The 18,036-nt window shown below is 35.6% G+C and overlaps 1 long non-coding RNA gene across 1 annotated transcript in view; it reads left to right on the top strand.

Annotated features, from left to right (window-relative positions):
• The first annotated feature begins 645 nt into the window (after positions 1–645).
• Positions 646–18,036, top strand: part of LOC140332564 (uncharacterized) — a 59,725-nt gene continuing 42,334 nt past the window's right edge. The window contains exons 1-2 of the long non-coding RNA XR_011921172.1: positions 646–706; positions 1,001–1,094. This is a non-coding gene — a long non-coding RNA (uncharacterized lncRNA). The remainder of the gene's footprint in view (positions 707–1,000; positions 1,095–18,036) is intronic.

The raw sequence follows: 18,036 nt of genomic DNA on the forward strand, positions 1-18,036 counted from the left end.
ATGTTTTAAAATGAGTTCTACATCAGATAGTCAGCAAAAAAAAAATCATTCCAACACAAGGCTTCTAATACCTTTTTGCTCATGTAATGTCTAGGGCAGTGTTTCTATTATATTAATGTTTATATGTATATTTTACCATCTGTAAGGATGACATTCTTTACAAAGGTCAGCAAAGAAAGAGACATTCTTCCTACTGATCACCATGCTAATAAACTGTGAGCTGTTGATATACTAATTATAGCAGGGGTTTCCTGAAGACCTAATAATTTTTCCAAGGAATCCACCATGGTATCAAGGTCGAGCAACACTACTCCAAGGCATAGATATGCAGCTTGTTATTGGGCAACAATATAGGATCACAGAAACACTTATTGGGGTCATAATAATATTATATAGAAGCTTCATGTTATTGTTTTTGTGGGTCAAAGAGCAATAAAACTGTTAGCTTTTTTTTAATGTATACGTTATATGAATATAAGAAAATAGGCTGCGGCTCTTACAGAAGCAGAGGAAATCTATGAATTAGTTGTCTTGACTTCTGCTCTGCGACTTGCAGCACCCTTGTTTCCCTTCAGCTGTGTTTGATCTCTAGGCATCCTGTGTGCTGAGATTTGGAGCTGTGCTGCGGCTGATGAGCAGGGTAGTTCCTGATCTCGGTCCCACACTGACATTGGCTGCTGGGTTCTTATAGCCTCTCTGCTCTCGGGTACCAGTGCCTGTTGTAGAGTTTAGCTAGGCTAACTTGCTGCTTGCTGCTGTATGTTTTGTTGATTTACTGTTTCTAACCTTGCCTGTTCCTGACCTTTTGACTGTAGAAGCCTGGGCTGCCATTTTGCCTGTGACCTCGACTCTATTTTCTGTTTCCCCTCGGATACCTTGTCTGGTGAACTGTATGCCGATGTGTACTGGATTTGCCTTTGTAAGAAACTTGTACTGCTTCATCTGTGGGCTCCTGGTCCTCTGCCAGCCCTTCCTCAAACACTATTCTTTGTGTACTAAGGTCCTGGGGACAACCGTGTGCTGGAAGCACCATTCTCTCAAGGCTGAGCGGGGGCCTGCTATAGGTGAAGACTGCAGCATTAGATTGGCGTCTGGTGAGTACCAAGGCCTTGCACTTTTAATACATTTTTGAAAAGATTAAAAAAAACTGTGGCAGAGTAAGGACTAAATTAGCCTGTATAGACGAGTTTAAGATGTTTGTGAAACTTCTAGAGCACTAGTGGGTTCTGCCATTTTCACGGGTGCTGCCTTGGTAAATATTATTATCTACTATCCTCCATGCAGTTTTAAAGTCATACTTACTTTTTTAGGATCATACTGTATACAGAGCAAAATAAAAGAAAATGCAAATCAAGGTAATCAGCACATTTTCTATGAAGATCCAAAACCTTGTTTTACGGGACCATCGCTGGTAGCTAATCTGTGTCCACTAACCACTCTTCTAAGTAATAATTTGACATAGATTGAAAAAAACATTGGGTTCAAGTACTTTTGCCTTAATGAAAAAGTACTTTATCACTACTTTATTACTTTTATCTAATAACATCCATCCTTAATGTTAGAACATTTTAGTCCAAATATATCCTTTATTTTAGAACATTTTTTAGCCTTCAACTTCCCATTAAAATACATCATGTTTTGTTTGTCCTTAAAAGCATGGCGAGGCATTTTCATGGTAAACCAAATATTTAAAAGAAAACTGAAAGCTTTTTTGGCATTTGCTAGAATTGTATACCTATGTATATTATAAACTAAAATGCATTTAAATTGATGGGGATTGTGTATAGAAAAAGCAGAACACTGGGTATAATAAAAAAAATGCTAAATATATATTTATTGTGTTTTCATTATAATAGTAGAGAAAATTTAAAAAGACCAACTTTGGCAGAATTCTAAGGTACATTGGAACTACTTTATTTTTCAAATTGTAGCCCAGCACTTGCATTTGTTTTTAACATTCACACCTGCTCTGTATTGTATATGTTATTGCCAATGCACGGGATATGAAGGCAGACATCCAAACTTGGCGGCTAGATACTTGAAGCCCTTTCTAGCAGGTGTTGTTTTGGAATGCAGGAAACTGAATAATAATGCTGCATTGTGAGATTACACTATCCATTTCTCCCCACAGATCTCTAATGAGCTTCAGGGGAAAAAAATCTTGGACTGCTGTTTTACACGGAATATGTTAACATTATATAAGCAGTATTTTGGTAACTTTTTTGAATTTTGTACTTTACTGCAATATTCTGGCAGTGTGTTCCTGCAGTGATTATATAACCAAGTTCAAATGTAAAAACCATGCAAGAGCCAAACTGTTAAAATGATTGAAAAATAATCCATAGCTAAGCTGCCTCATCATTACACTCTACTATAATACTTAGAAAATGGGTTAAAAAATATTTAGAATTTATGCAAGAGTTAAATGTGGGAGGGCTTTCTAAAGTAAAACATTTTTTTCACCCAAACAACTAACTGAATTTATGTATGTTTCTAACTTCTACAAGACTAAAACGAACAGAATCAGATGTGATATCTCCATTCACTGTAATACTGCAATACCAACCACCTATCCAGCTGTCAGCTACTTCAACCCTTGACGTTTGCATGTAATTGTCTTTCAATCATCATCTCCCTCCACTTCCTGTCATCTCAATACAATCCTTTCTGACTGAATGTGTGCTCCCACCTAGGCCAATGCACTAACTGAGCTGTTCTGTCTGTCCCTCCCTATTGGTGTCTTTCCCATTAGTCTTTACACATTCAATTATTATTCCAATATTAAGGAAATACTCCCCTAACCCATTCCTAGTCTCCAGTTACCATCCTATTTCACTATATTCTGTCAAACTACTTGAAGGACTTGTTACCCAAAGAGTAATATAACTCACTATCAGCCATCTTTAATCTAGCTTTCGACCCAAAGCTGTCCAATGACCTCCTTATAATCACAAGGCAACTTCTCTCTCATAATTCTGGATTTTTGTTCTGCTTTAGATACTGTTGGTCATCCCCCATTACTCCTGTCCCTGCTCTCTATCAGTTTTGGTTATGCTGTCATCTCGTGGTGCATCTCTGCTTTATTTGGCCAATTGTCACTCTTCCCTCCTTGTCAGTGTTCCTCAAATCCTAAGTCCTTGGATCGATATGTGGATCTGCTCAATTCTCTTTATATGGTGATGACACAGAAATGTACCCGTCCTCCCCCAACTTGTATTCCTCTGTCCTATGTAATGTTTCATGCTCTCTCTTATCCATCTCATTGTGGAAGTTCTACCATTTTCACAGTACAACATCTTCAAAATACACCCCCTCCTTTTCACAGAAACCACCAAATTCCTGGCACATGTCATCATTATTTACTGTGATAAGGTCTGCAACAACCTTTTATCTTGACTCCAATTCTAGATTAGCATTTATATTCTGTCATGAACACTGAAGCTGGACTTATCTACGAGCTGGACTTATATATTTATCTTATCTCGTATTCTTCTCAATACCCTTCACCTGCTGCTTTTTTGTTCTTGTTTGAAATCCTTATGCTGGCTTCCATTCCATCTAAATAAAATTGAAGGTACTGTACTTTGCTTTTATATGAGTTTATGGCACCGGTCCTATATACAATTTCAGCCCATGCACAATATCACCCATGACAACCCTCTCTGTTCAGATGACTTACAAATAACTTCATCATTCATAACCTCTTATCACCTACGGCAAGACCTCTTTGAGTCTAAATTTTTCCGCTCACCCTTGCTTCTACTTTGCTTCTACTTTTACCACATTCAAGGAAGCTCTCAAACCTGTCTACCTATTACTTTTCTCTCCGAGCCATCACAACTTAGCAAACACTCCATTTCTCCTACCTATTATATTCCATGCTTTTCCACTGTTTAAATTTTAATTTTTTTTTAAGATGTGGGTTCTCTTCTCCTGTGTCATAGTGTGTACTTGGTATGTATGCCGATTTTAATAGATGCAGTCCCTATGTATATGCTGGTGCTTCATTAATCAAAGAAAAAATTAGAAAGAAGATCAACTGGGTTTTATGTCCTGTCTGTTATTGCATAAAGTAAAAAAAATGATATTTAGGCTACAATTTATGACCTTAGTGTTTCACAATACTAGCTACTGGAGTGCCACCGATCCAAGAAACCTTTAGAGAATAAGGATTACAACACTTACCTGTCACTAAATGTTCCAGGCATGTGGTTCATAATGGCCACAGAAATCTGATTGGTTAGCTTCTATATTATACTGATATCACTTTAATACACTGAAAATTAATTGATTAACAAGTTATCTAAATTATTCTTTTCACATCCTTTCTGAAGGCCGATGGTTTTTCAAATGCAGTTGTACTATTATACATGTCTTTATTACAAGGAGCAGTTGCGAAATGTATTGTCAGTATGTTTATGTTTTTTTTTTCTTTTTTGCTCAGTCATAAATATATATTTAGATACATGCTGTTTTTGTTGTGTGTAGGTAATAAGTCACTAGACAACGACCCTAACTCATTAAAGTCTACTAACATGCATATTTGTTCCCAAAGAGTAACATTCTATATCCAAGAGCATGCAGTGTGAGAATGTTCTGTCCACACAGACACACTACAATCACAGTAAGCACTCCCTAGCTGGGCAGAAATACAATAGTCTTACGTACAGGATGCTCCTGATCAAGAGTATAGTTCACAGAGTCAAGGGTTTTTCACAGTTTGCATGTTTTTAAGGAAAAAGCCATGATATCAATTGAGCTCAGCATCCTGTTAAAGGATGCCCCAGGTCAGTAGTAGGAAGGAATCTCCCATCCTGAGGAACAAAGAGGAGGATAGTGTGGTTACATTAGCTGTGTCAAGCAAGATTACACTCTACATGTTAAGCACGTTTTGTTTTTCCTAGGAACATATCTGAAAACACACCAAAAAAGAAAAAAAAAATTCTTGATTTAGTAGATGGGTGTTCCTTTCTTGATTGTGATGAGTTATGTTTGGTTTAGATCAAGTGTGCTATTTACATTTTTGGTCAGCTATAGAAAGGCATACAGATCTAAGACAACAAACTAAAAACTGCCGTAAACAGAAATGTCTGTAATTTAAACCCTGGCAACGAAAGTGTTATTAAAACTGCTATCTTTAAATTTAAACCCTACCAAGAAAGCTTTAAAACAAGTGTGGACAATACAAGTAAAAAATTATATAGAACCACTGGTTTACAATACAGATACAGTCTGTATGCCATTGGTTCCAGATAGACAATTGCCTCATGACTCTATCCAAAAATGAGAAATAAATTCATTCTTTTTGCATTTCAACATGTTAATTGAGTAAAACATTGTAATAACAAATAATTTTATACCAAGATGGCAGAGGACAACGAAAGAAGTATATTAAAGCGGACCTAAACTGAAAATTTGTACTTCGCATTAAAAGGGTAGACAACCATTTTACTTAAAGTAAAAATTAATTTTTTTTAAGTGCTGCACCTCCTCTTTCTTCCTTGATCACTGCCGCAATCAAGACAGAATGGAGTGCAAAGCTTCCCAGGATACCTACAGCTCCTCAATGTGAGATCGTGTGATGCAGGAAGAAGAACTTGGGAGAAGAGAGAAGAAGATGTCAGTGTGGGCCGAAGATGGATACCGCGATGATGTGAGACCCAAATTACCAAACCTCCAAACAAAGCAAACAAGTGGCATTAATGTATAGAGCAGTAGATCCAGGAAACAGTGAAAAACAAGGAACCAGTTATTTCTTGGATGGTTGACGAGCATGGGACATGCAAATGCCCTTTTCTTAAAAAATCTTTTCTTGTTATACAGGTTAAGTGTAGGGTAGGTTTTTTTCTGGTCTTGTTGGACCACCTAAGGCAAGCATGTCTGGACTCCTGCAATTTGAAACCCTATTGCCGCTTGGTTGTGCTGGAGCTGTTAAGGAGCCAGTTTTACCCATCCCCTACCAGCCCCATGCCTACAGCCACTGTACCTTGTTCTGAAGTGTCAAGCATGTTAGAAATATTGGATGGCAATTTTTGGGGCTAATACTGTTTATTTAAAATTGACAACAGTTGATGGTCATACTGCAAAGGAAAAGCCTTTTAATTTTACAGGTATTTCTTCACATGTTTAATGTTACGGGGTGCTGTAGTAGAATTGTGTCCAAACCAGTGCAAAGTATGCGTTGCCAACATATAGCTTTACTGTTGTAAGTCACATAATTGGCCCTGTGCGGTACAGTAACATCATAAGCAGGATTAAGAGGCCTCACAATGCAGGAATTTGGAAGGTTTGCATCTATGAAGCCCTTCAAGTCGCATACACTTGGACCAGGTCAGCAAAAAAAACTTCAAACCAAACTGAGGCAAATTGGAGTAAAACTACCAATGGATCAGCTAGCAACTTTGAAAAGAAATTTGCAAGGAAGTGGTTAAAACTTTGAGAGGCAGCAAATTCTAATTAATACAGGGTCTTTGAATGTGCCCAGTAAGCTAATTTTAAGCTCTCCATGTGGCAGTGAATTACATTTTGTTGGGGGTGGGTTAAACTTCTGCCTATTAATACATAGTAGACACTGTTTCTAGTTAATTTCTGTTACACTTTTCTGAATAAAACTTTTATTTTATAAAATGTCTTTTTCAAAAACAAGAATTTCTCATTGTTCCTGACTTGCCAGGTCGTTCGCTGAATGTTATGGAAATTCCTCTTGCCTAAATAAATGCATAGCCCTGCTGTGCGTAACTAACAAGAGCTACACAGATAAATTGCATTGCTCTTTCCTAATGGCATTTGGAGCTGGTCTTCTCTTTGTGCTCTACCTAACAGCATTTCCATTTTTTTCAGGTTCTTGCAAGCTAGCATGGCAAATGTCAAACAAATTGAAATATAAATGACAATTGGAAGTGTGCTCATTTTAAATATCACAGTGTGGTTCAGCAATGTAACCCCTCTAAATGGACATATAAAGAACATGTTGTCTGCTGAGGGCATTTGGAAACAAGATGCAATTTTGTGTGAAAACTATTAGGATTGTGCTAGATTTATGTCTAAACCAAAAGAATAAAGCAGGCCACAACCTTTTAAAATATAATGCATTATTTTCTGCACATGTAATGAGTCATGGAACAGCATTAGTGAAAATACAGAGCCATCAAACTACTATTTGCATTAGGTTAAAACAGTTCAAATACCATTTTTCCAGAATTTAGTACAGGAAATTTAAATTGTAGTAAACAAGTACTTTACACTTGCATCAGCCAGAAAATACACCGTCTAAAGGTTTTCTTCATCTTAAATATTAAGTAAATAACATTAGCAAGAAATGGTTTAGTAAAATATAATGCAATTTGTAATTTCCAGGTGTCAATTGATACTTTTATCAATAATGCTTAATTGAGCTTTCAGCCTAAATCAATGAAAAGCATTCAGGTGCATCAAAACAAATCAAAACTATACCAAATACACACATGCATCACTTGGTGGAGGTTATTGCATCCACCTTATTTAAAGGGTGTTCTTTCTTTTATTTTCAAACTGTGTTCACATGAAATATCTAATCTTAAGCATAAGAAATGCATTTTGTCTTGCACTTATTTGATGATTAAGTACAATTCATCTTCTTTAAAAAGGTAAGAGAACTTTAAGTACTGCTTCATATAAATGAACCCCACAATGTCAGTATTCTTCATTGCAAAAATTTCAAGAAGCTATAATAACATAAAAACTATAAAGATCGAAAAAACTTTAATTAGCAGTCAAGCAGTCGGAAAAGCATTCATTTTCTTCTATATACCATACAGGAGAGTGATAAAATGCATTCATTTGTTGTCTAAATGGTAGTTCTCTATAGAGGTTTTTACCTTCCTTGTAAACTTGATTAAAACGTTAAATATAAACTACACTTTGTATGCAGACATCAAACTCAATTTCATTTCAGCTGGATACATATTAGATGGTGTTTGGATATTCAATAATAATTCACCTGTGAAAATATATATTTTTTTTAGACAAAAGCATGCCTTTATTCTTTCAATGCCACTATGTGTGTTGCTTGAACTATAGAACCGAGAGAATGAAAACACAAATGCTAGAGATACAACTGGAAAATCTTGTCACATTTTGTTATTTATCTCATGATATGAATAGTGGTAATCACAAAACTGAAGCACAGCCCCTCAGGAATAAATGGGAATTCATACAACTTGCTCTGGATAGCCTGTGTGCATGTTGCATGACAAGGGAGTGTGTGGGGGGATGATATTAATATTTTGAACATCCCATTTTGGCAAAAATATCCAATCTTGTTCATTGAAGTAAAATTAAAAACTGAACTCACATGTATCTACAAAACATTTAAGCATTTCCAGCAATTCTGGATTCGGCAAGTTCTTGTTTATTACATCCTCCCAGTTGTACCTGGTGGATACGTTTCTAAACAACCCTAGGTTTACAATCTTTTGCCACCAGCAACCACTTCTCTTGGATTCCATATACGGATTAGGATCCTTAGGACAACTCTGAATTCATGTTCTGAGCAGCTCTTGCAGGGCACTTTAATATACCCTTACCAGATCACCTTTCTTGGTCTCTAACAGTAGTATTGATTTACCTATAATCGCCTGTTCTCATCCAACTTATTCAACCTTAAGTATATTCAGCCTGATTATCTACATACCACCCTTCCATACTCCATTCGGAACGCTCCCTCACCAGCATCACAAAAACAAGCCTATTAGGCAAAACGCGTCGGGTTATACGCAACCTAGTTGGTCCAATGTTTTGAATATTAACTATTGTATCTATCTATGTATAGCATATTCATCCTATTCCCGTGAATGTCAACAGGAGTAAGGATTGAACACAACTTTTAATTGTACACTGTATATATGTATGAATCCTTGATGTGTAAATACATAATTATTGATTTGCAATAAAAATTTGAACCTCCAAAAACCTTGTTCTTTCGTCTCTAAAAAATGTTTTTTCATATGTAACTTACTTGAGGTGGCTCAAAACTATACCAAAAAGAAGTCAGGTGTAGGGAAATCCCCTACTAAAAATAAAAAACTGGACAAGGCTCCCGTTTTTGCTTAGAAACAAAAAATGGAAACTGACAATTAACGATTGTGGAGTAATGAATATTAAAGTAGATAACCTTCTATATAAAGGAAGAATGTGTTTTGTTGTGTGTTTTTATGTATCTTTTTATAATGTATCTTTTTATGTATCCTTTTACAATGTATCTTTATAATGTATCTTTTTATGTATCCTTTTACAATGTATCGTTTTACATCTGTTTGGAGGTTGTAGAAGCTCTACACAGTGCTGAAACAAACCCGAATTTTTCTCCAATTGACTTTAATTGGTGTTCGAATTCGATGTTCGACCACCCCAATTTTTTTGCTATATTCGGCCGAATAGCCACCGAATCGAATAGTGAGCTATTCGACCAACACTAATCCTTAGGACAACTCTGAATTCATGTTCTGAGCAGCTCTTGCAGGACACTTTAATATACCCTTACCAGATCACCTTTCTTGGTCTCTACCAGTAGTATTGATTTGCCTATAATCGCCTGTTCTCATCCAACTTATTCAACCTTAAGTATATTCAGCCTGATTATCTACATACCACCCTTCCATACTCCATTCAGAACGCTCAATCACCAGCATCACAAAAACAAGCCTATTAGGCAAAACGCGTCGGGTTATACACAACTTAGTTGGTCCAACGTTTTGTATAATATTAACTATTATATGGCGGCAGTCTATCTATGTATAGCATATTCATCCTATTCCCGTGAATGTCAACAGGAGTAAGGATTGAACACAACTTTTAATTGTACACTGTAATTATGTATGAATCCTTGATGTGTAAATACATAATTATTGATTTGCAATAAAAATTTGAGCCTCCAAAAACCTTGTTCTTTCGTCTCTAAAAAATGTTTTTTCATATGTAACTTACTTGAGGTGGCTCAAAACTATACCAAAAGGGTCAGGTGTAGGGAAATCCCCTACTAAAAATAAAAAACTGGACAAGGCTCCCATTTTTGCTTAGAAACAGAAAATGGAAACTGACAATTAACGATTGTGGAGTAATGAATATTAAAGTAGATAACCTTCTATATAAAGGAAGAATGTGTTTTGTTGTGTGTTTTTGTTTTTCATTAAATTCCTTTTTTTAAAAAAAGGCAAAGCCCCTCGGACATGACGAGGTTGATGAGATCGGACATGTGCAGAAGGGATTTTTCAGTCATTGAAAAAAGGAAGACGCCTATCTCATGCATGCGCAGTGAGACCCGCACTTTTTTACAAATACAGTGACATATGTCACTGTAAGCAGAAAAAGGAAGAAGGCCAATGAGGACGTATGAAAGACAGCTCCAGGGGGATCGACGGATCCTATTTTAACTCTAGTTCCGCTTGAAGCACTACCCACACTGGTGCCCACTGGGCTTTTCCATTCCCTAACTAAAAAAACATTAAGACTGTAATTTAATCACCTTCCTAGGGATTTTAAGGGAAAACAGGATATAACATAATATCAGTCAAACTTAAAAATTAAAACCTAAAATTCAGTCACTCATTACCCCTTCTATCCTTCGGTGAAGGACCTGAAATGGAGAAAAGGACTGTTATTATTTTATTTACCCAGTAAAAATACTACACATATCTATCAAAATAAAGTAAAACTATTTTCATGAGTTTTAAAAATTATTAAAAAGTAATATTTACCAGGCAATACTAAAACCGCAGCATTATAATTATCTTGTTAGCTAGGCGAACTATACTTTTACATATTATATACTAAACACAATATTTAGCATCTATTTTATAATTGAAAAATATGATATAGAACAAAAATTCCTTTCTCAACAATTTCTATAACTAGCATCATTGTCAAATGAAATTAACTTTGAGAGGGAACGTGAGTGATGATACTATAAACCCAATTGATTGACTGTAATTCATCTATGAAAGGATCCTAGGTTATCGACTATGAGGCATCTGAGGGCTAAATCAGCATAAACACTAGGCATGATTCACAGCATTCCCAGTTCATATGCTGTATTGTAACAGTTTATTGATGGGAACTTGTAATGAGAATATGATTAACTGATTCACAAAAGTCTCAGTTGTTACGCCAATATGGAGGGTCCTCAGTAGGCAATACAATAAACATTAAAACGTCCACAGGGACTGATATAATTCAGCTTGGCATGGACATTTAAATAGGAAGTCAAGAGTATCTATTCTACATTTTCAGTAAATTTAGATAATCTTGCTGCAATCCTTGGATCTGGTATTATACCTAAACCATACCTTGTAACCATTGCTTTGTCAGTGTTTCCTTGCTATTTAGTCTGATATGATGTATACCTTATACATAATGGAATCAAATAGCCAGTCCTCTGGATGGTGTTGTCATTATTTTCTTTGCACTTTATAGGTCTAAAATATTAACCTTTCACACTTCTTTGGAATAACTATTTTATTAAAATCACCCTTTTAAAATACACCCCACTGGTATGTTACCCAAGACAGTTGCTGCTTATCCAACAAATACAGGTTGACATTAAAATTCTCGCCACCTCCAGACCCGAGGAGAGCTAGATTTTCAAAAAATTTTTTACAGTTATATATGCTGTATATATTTAACAGAAAATGACTACCTGTACAGTCCTTTAAATGAATGCTGAATTCAAAATGGGGCTATACTCAGCAAATAAATCATAAGAAATGAGCAGGAAAGCAATGCAAGCAAGACCCAACAGCTGATTCTGGAGTATAGCGCCATCAAAACATAAATGGAGAAAACCAAGTAAATTTGAAAATGCTCTCCAAAATCCATGATGGCCAGATTTTAATGTCAACCTGTACTATACTTGTAGTAGTTAAACAATTTTGATAAAGCAGATTGTATTATAGAGGTGTATATTGTAATATAGACTGTATATAAAGTATTTCCTATTCTAATTTTAGTAGTAATATTTGCTTCTATTAGACCACCCATCTATTTCTCTGATTATCCCCACAGCACAAACAAATCATCCATATGATCATTGTTATCATCCATATGATCATTGTTATAGTAAAAGCACCCTAGTAATAGCTTGTATTATTGTAAACCCTTTTACCTATTCTCTCTGGTGTCAGCTCTCATTAGCCAGTGGATAGTGGTGACATTTTTGCCTAGATTAACATTTTTGATAACCATGGATAGTTAGTTAAAATGATGGAATAATATATATATATATATTTTAATCATTTTGATACTTGATACAGAATTGATTTTTCTATTATAAGTTAAGCCGTAAGTACTAGAGAGTAAATTATGAATTTTAATGACCAAGTCCAACAGTCAGCTGAACAGCCCATATGGGATTTTCCAATGAAAGTAATTTCTTATAGTTGATACTAATTCCACTTAAAATAAACCTGTATTTCTTATTAAGGTATTGAGCTACCACTAGCATTAAATAGCAGGAACCTTGTAGATAGCAGGTATCTACAAAATCTTAAAATCATGTCTAGTTTGCTTGCAAGTGGTAACTAACAACCACTGTCCCTGGCCTTAATATGCCTCACTCTTTGTTAAAGAGGTCACTCTTTATGTTGATAGGCCAATAGAGAGTTGCAGGGAGACGAAGAAGGTGAGCCAAAGCCCACAACCATGTTAGCTTGACATGGTTTGCATTCAAAATTTTCCAGGTTTTCATTGATTCTGTCGCACTATGGAAGTAATTAGGATTGATGAACCATGAAGGGGAGGTTCCTGCCATTGAATGTAATTTTATGTTAAAGCATACCTAAACTCAAAAATTTCACTTTACATTACACGCTTAGGCATTGAGATCGGCAAGTTTTTTTCCAACCAACGTCTGATCTTGCACCAGCATTGGGTGACGTAGGAAGAAGAACCAGGAAGAAGAGGCAAAGACGGCACTGCCCTGCGCGCCGGCTCAGAGACAGATACCCGGACAACGGGAAACCCGATGGAAGACACCTCCAGACCGAACGACTGCACAGCAGGATTGAAGGTAAGTGTATTTTTTAGGTATAGTTTTAGGCACTTTCGAGTTTAGTTCCTCTTTAAGGTAACTTTCCTGGCTTTATTCCTGAGTGTGGTTCAGGGTGAATTTTACATACCAAAAGCAGTAACCTCGAGTGTGGAATTGCCAGGGAGATTAAAAGTTCTACCTGGTTCCCACATTCCAGCAGTGTCCTCCAGCGATGTATGTGAAGTACAGGTTAACATTAAAAAATCCAGCAACCTCCGGACCTGAGGAGTGCCGGATTTTCGAAAAACTCCGGATTTTTTAAGGTTTTATATGCTTTATATTAAAATGAAATAAAACTAAATGAAATGACATTAAATCAAAAGCAAATAAATTTTTAATGTTCACAAACTAAATAAAACAGTTTTACAGAATTTTCGTTCAAATAAACAAAATAGTGCCTCAGAAATGTAATCATTACTGTACCCTTCGAAAAGAAGCTAAATAGCTAAATAAAAATGTGAGGCGGCAGGTTGTTCATTGTAAAAGGGACAGGTGATGGTCCTCCTGCAATAAAAAATAAATTTACCAGCCTGATTACAATCTCTTCTATAATATAAACTGAGGTGTATGTGCATGCATGTACAGCTCAATCTATGATCCCAGCATACACGGCTGCCAGGAATGAATAGGTTACGTCTCTCTTGCGTGGCCAATCAAAATCCTGAACCTGGAAGAGGACCAGATAAACATACAGGCCCCTGCAACAGGTACGTGTACTTAAAAATTAGCGAACAGGCAGGTAAGTGTATTTTATTGCAGAAGGGACTTGCTTTCTTGCAAGTATTACTTTTTACAATGTAGTTCTGCTTGAAGTTGCTCACAATCTCTTGTATCTAAAAAAATTACATTCACACTCTTACAAATAGGTTTTAAAAATAGCATTAAAAAAATACTATTACTGATCTATAATATTATTAGTCTTTTTACTGCAGCTAGACGGCTTTTTTTTGTAGGACAATGGGGCTCTGCCAATGTTTGTCAGCGGATATGGAAGAACCCCCCCCCCATTTCAGGTCAAGTTGTATTGTGAATGGATTTGTTGCTAGGTAGAACAAACCAACAATTTGGAACATTAAAGGGACTTTGGTAGCACATGAATTAAATTTATGACATATTGATTAATCGATTCATCCAACAACAAAGCAATTTAATTTCATATGATTAATGTACAGTAAAAGTATGTAAAAAATTGTATTGTTCTTTCAAATGATCTTGGCAGTTCTACTTTCTGGTTGTATATCATTAATGCAAGAATTCTAGTGAAAAAATGCAAAGAACAAAAGAGAAAATGCTTGTTGTTGTTTAACTGTAGCATGTTGGCGTGATTTTGACCTCAAAAAAGCATGTGGGTATGGGAAAATATTCCTCCTTTGTTTTCATGAATGGCAGCACACTGCATTTGAATACCAGCTGTCACTGCGTGAACTTTCTGGGATATTTATTCAATTTACCAATCTTGTCACTGCAAATATGCACTGGAACTGGCCTTTCATTCTAGGAAGTAAGAGCGCGCTAGACAAAAACATTTTATCAACATTATGTAAAGATTAATTTTAAAAACATAACTAAACACACTAAAACATAAAGAGATTAAAAATCTAAATTTCATCACAAAGTAGTTACATGGCATTATACAAATTGTAAAAAAAAATGAAATGTTATTACTTATAAACTATGATGACCTCTAGAGGGAATGAATTATTAATATAACCTGAAAAAATAATTCTGACAAAACCTACCCAACACTAAGATTCAAATTTGAGTTTAATTTACAGCAAAGCGAAACGTGAAAGGACTTTACATTAAAATTATAGAACAGACAAAATCAACACAAAAATTACTTCCAAAGAATGTTACCAATTGACAAGTCAGCAGTGGGAAAATAGGTTGTTTTGGTGATTTTTTTCTTAAAGTATATTAACAAAATTTATTGTTTTGTTAGTATGGGGAAGAGTTAAAACCCATTTTAGGTTTCCACTCACTTCTAGTTTTGGTGACAAAAGTTTTACTGGATAAGAAAAAGGGAAGATTCCTAAAAGCAACACAAAAAGAAATAAAAATGTTTTTTTGGTGTAGAAGGGAAAGATTAGAATTTCTGTCAGATTGTTACTGTTGTAGACTGTGTTGTTGTTTCAGATTTTCCCTAGCCCTATGTTTGCTGAACCCTTTGTCACCATGATTGTAAATGAAGGGAAAATTCTATTACAGGGACTAGACAGAAAAATAAGTTTAACATGGGTTCTTAGTATTCCCCATTCCATATCTCCAAAATCCAAAGCTAAAATAAGTGCTGAGATGCAATACATCCATCAATGCAAAGAAAATGTTGTAATGACATGTTCATAACTTTCATGAAATTGGAAGCTCTCAATTTGCTGCACATGATTAATTCAATATGTCTGCACATTTTAATATTAATATTATTTTATTATATTGAAACATTAATCTGAACATTGTAAGATTAGGCAGAAATGTGTTATAACTAATTACTGAACTACTGCATATTGAAGCCCTCTTTTCATGGTGACAGATTCCTAAAAGTGCTAAAATGTTAAAACATTATCTTTGCCTACAATTAGCTCTTAGAACTGATGACACTAAAAAAACACAGTATTAAAATAAAAGAAAATAAAAAATAAAGCACTTTTAATTTGGACAAATCCGATTTGTTTGATACTGTTCTCATTTAGAGATGTTCAAGTGCTTAACACAAAAAAAAACTTGGAAGTTAACTTTTTACACAATGCTTAAAAAAAATCACAAAGTTTGAAAAAGCACCTGCTCAATATCAATCTCTGCCCTCAAAATACAGAAACTCTTTGCTTTGGCTAGACATTCAAATTCAATAAGCGGGAACACAGAGCAGGATAAGTAACAGATACTCAAGAAAGATATTAGAAATCCACTACACACAAGAATTAATTGCTAAAGCAAATGCACCCATAGCAACTATTCAACAAACAGTAACCGTAACACTCAATGAAAACTACACAGAGCAGTAAAAACACTATGCGTTTTATAAAGGAGGAGTATGGCAAAATAACTTAAGTGTACACCTGTTAAACAGCCCATCTGTTTTATGGAAAATGAACCCAACAAATTAAAGTCTTACATAAAACATGTTCTGTAATATAAGGGGAAAATCAGAAAAAGAAAAATGTTACTTTGTAATATAGTATAATATTGTATACAATTAATATTGTTTATTTAACTATGAAAATACATTTTTGTTACGATTCATGTATATGAAATAAAGAATTTAAAAGGTCAGTTTAATTAAAGAGGAAAGTCATCTGACAGTTTCCTATAGTGTATGTATCTCTTAGGGAAATCTCTGTGCTTGGGTTTCTTGCTTTAGCCATTAAAAGGTAATTTCATTCTTCTTGTTGGATTTTATGTTTGTTTTATATTTTGGAGAATGCAACAAAAGGAGCTGGACGAGAACGCCCAGAGCTCTCACGGTAATAGGAACAGATGAGATTTATGCCAGCTGGGAATACTCCAGCTGTGAGAGCCCTTTATACTGGAGTATTCAAGATACAAGGGGCTGATAGAGCCCATCAATCTTTTTAATATTAAATTCATATTTATTATAAAATTTTATCAAATATATACATAGTAAATACAGGTTACGTTAGGTTAAGTCTCACAAACTGTTTTGTTAAATGGAAGACTAAGTTAGCATATCTTCCAACACCACTACCACCACAGGAGCAAATGAATATATCAACAGGAGGATTGGGAATGCCCATTAGCGCTAAATTACCTTGATCAGCCCAAAGCTGGCCATGCACTGGGAAATACAACATGTTATTTCCAGATGATTAGGGCCCTGGGAACCTTTGGTATTCACCTGAAATACGCTAATCAGTGCAGGACACTTCCTCTGTTTTCTCCTGCAGACAACATAAAGTGATGACAACATATATCTACTAAAACAGAAGAGAATTTTTCCCTCTCCCAGAGGGCTCTTCTTTGTTCTTTGATTGTGAAGTTTTGTGCTATAAATAAAGGGCACCACAATTTGTATTGCCTAACATCTGTGTAGACAGCTGACAGGGGTAGATAGTAATGCCTGCAGATGGAATAGAGATGACCAATGTTTCAAGCTGATGACATTAGGAATCTATAACTTTTTACAATGCCCCCCAATTGGTAGGTGGTGTTACTGATGTATACAACAGAGCTCAGGAAGTGATGTGTGACTGTTCTGTGCATCAGTCTGCTGTAATAAAATGCCCCCAGTAGGTGAGACATGGCAGCCTGGACCACTTTCAACCATTCAAGTTGATTAAATGTCAATGAAACAAAATATTCATGGCTAACTGTGGAAAGCCTTAGTCTGTGTACACACCTGCAATTTTTGTGGCTGGAAACCATCTTTGGTGATTGTTTCAAAAGTGCCAGATGAACAAAGCATTACACACAGCGCCATTTCGTTCTATAAAGTGGAGGGGACGAGCAACAAGCATCCCAATGTACTCTTCCCATAAACATGTATGGCAGTCATTCCCTGACGGTCATCCATGAATCGGTCCGAATAAATAGGGTAACCTCTGTACACATGTCAGTTCTCTCCTGTAACTACCCTGACTGTTCATATGCACAAGAATCATCTCAGGTGTATAGTTAGGCATGATCTAACCATCTTTAGGCACCAAAATTGACTGGTAGGTCAACCACACAAATTGCTTTTGCCACTAATTTTGGAATGGGGGAGGCGCAATAAGGAACAGGTGATATTGTTATACTATTATTATTTTTTTATATCTAATCCTTTCCAGATGACTCATTACTTCTCACAAATGGGACAAATGGATTTAACAAATGCTTATCTCTAGTGCAGATATACGAGGACAGCCACACTTGTCCATAGGGTGTAACAGCTGTGAAACTTTAGAGATTGGTCTTTCGATAAACAAAGCTCATTATTAACCTGTCATCTGTTCTAGATGTACACATAACAAATCTTCTGA

Source organism: Pyxicephalus adspersus, chromosome 6 (assembly GCF_032062135.1).
Source record: "Pyxicephalus adspersus chromosome 6, UCB_Pads_2.0, whole genome shotgun sequence".
Taxonomy (NCBI): Eukaryota; Metazoa; Chordata; class Amphibia; order Anura; family Pyxicephalidae; genus Pyxicephalus; species Pyxicephalus adspersus.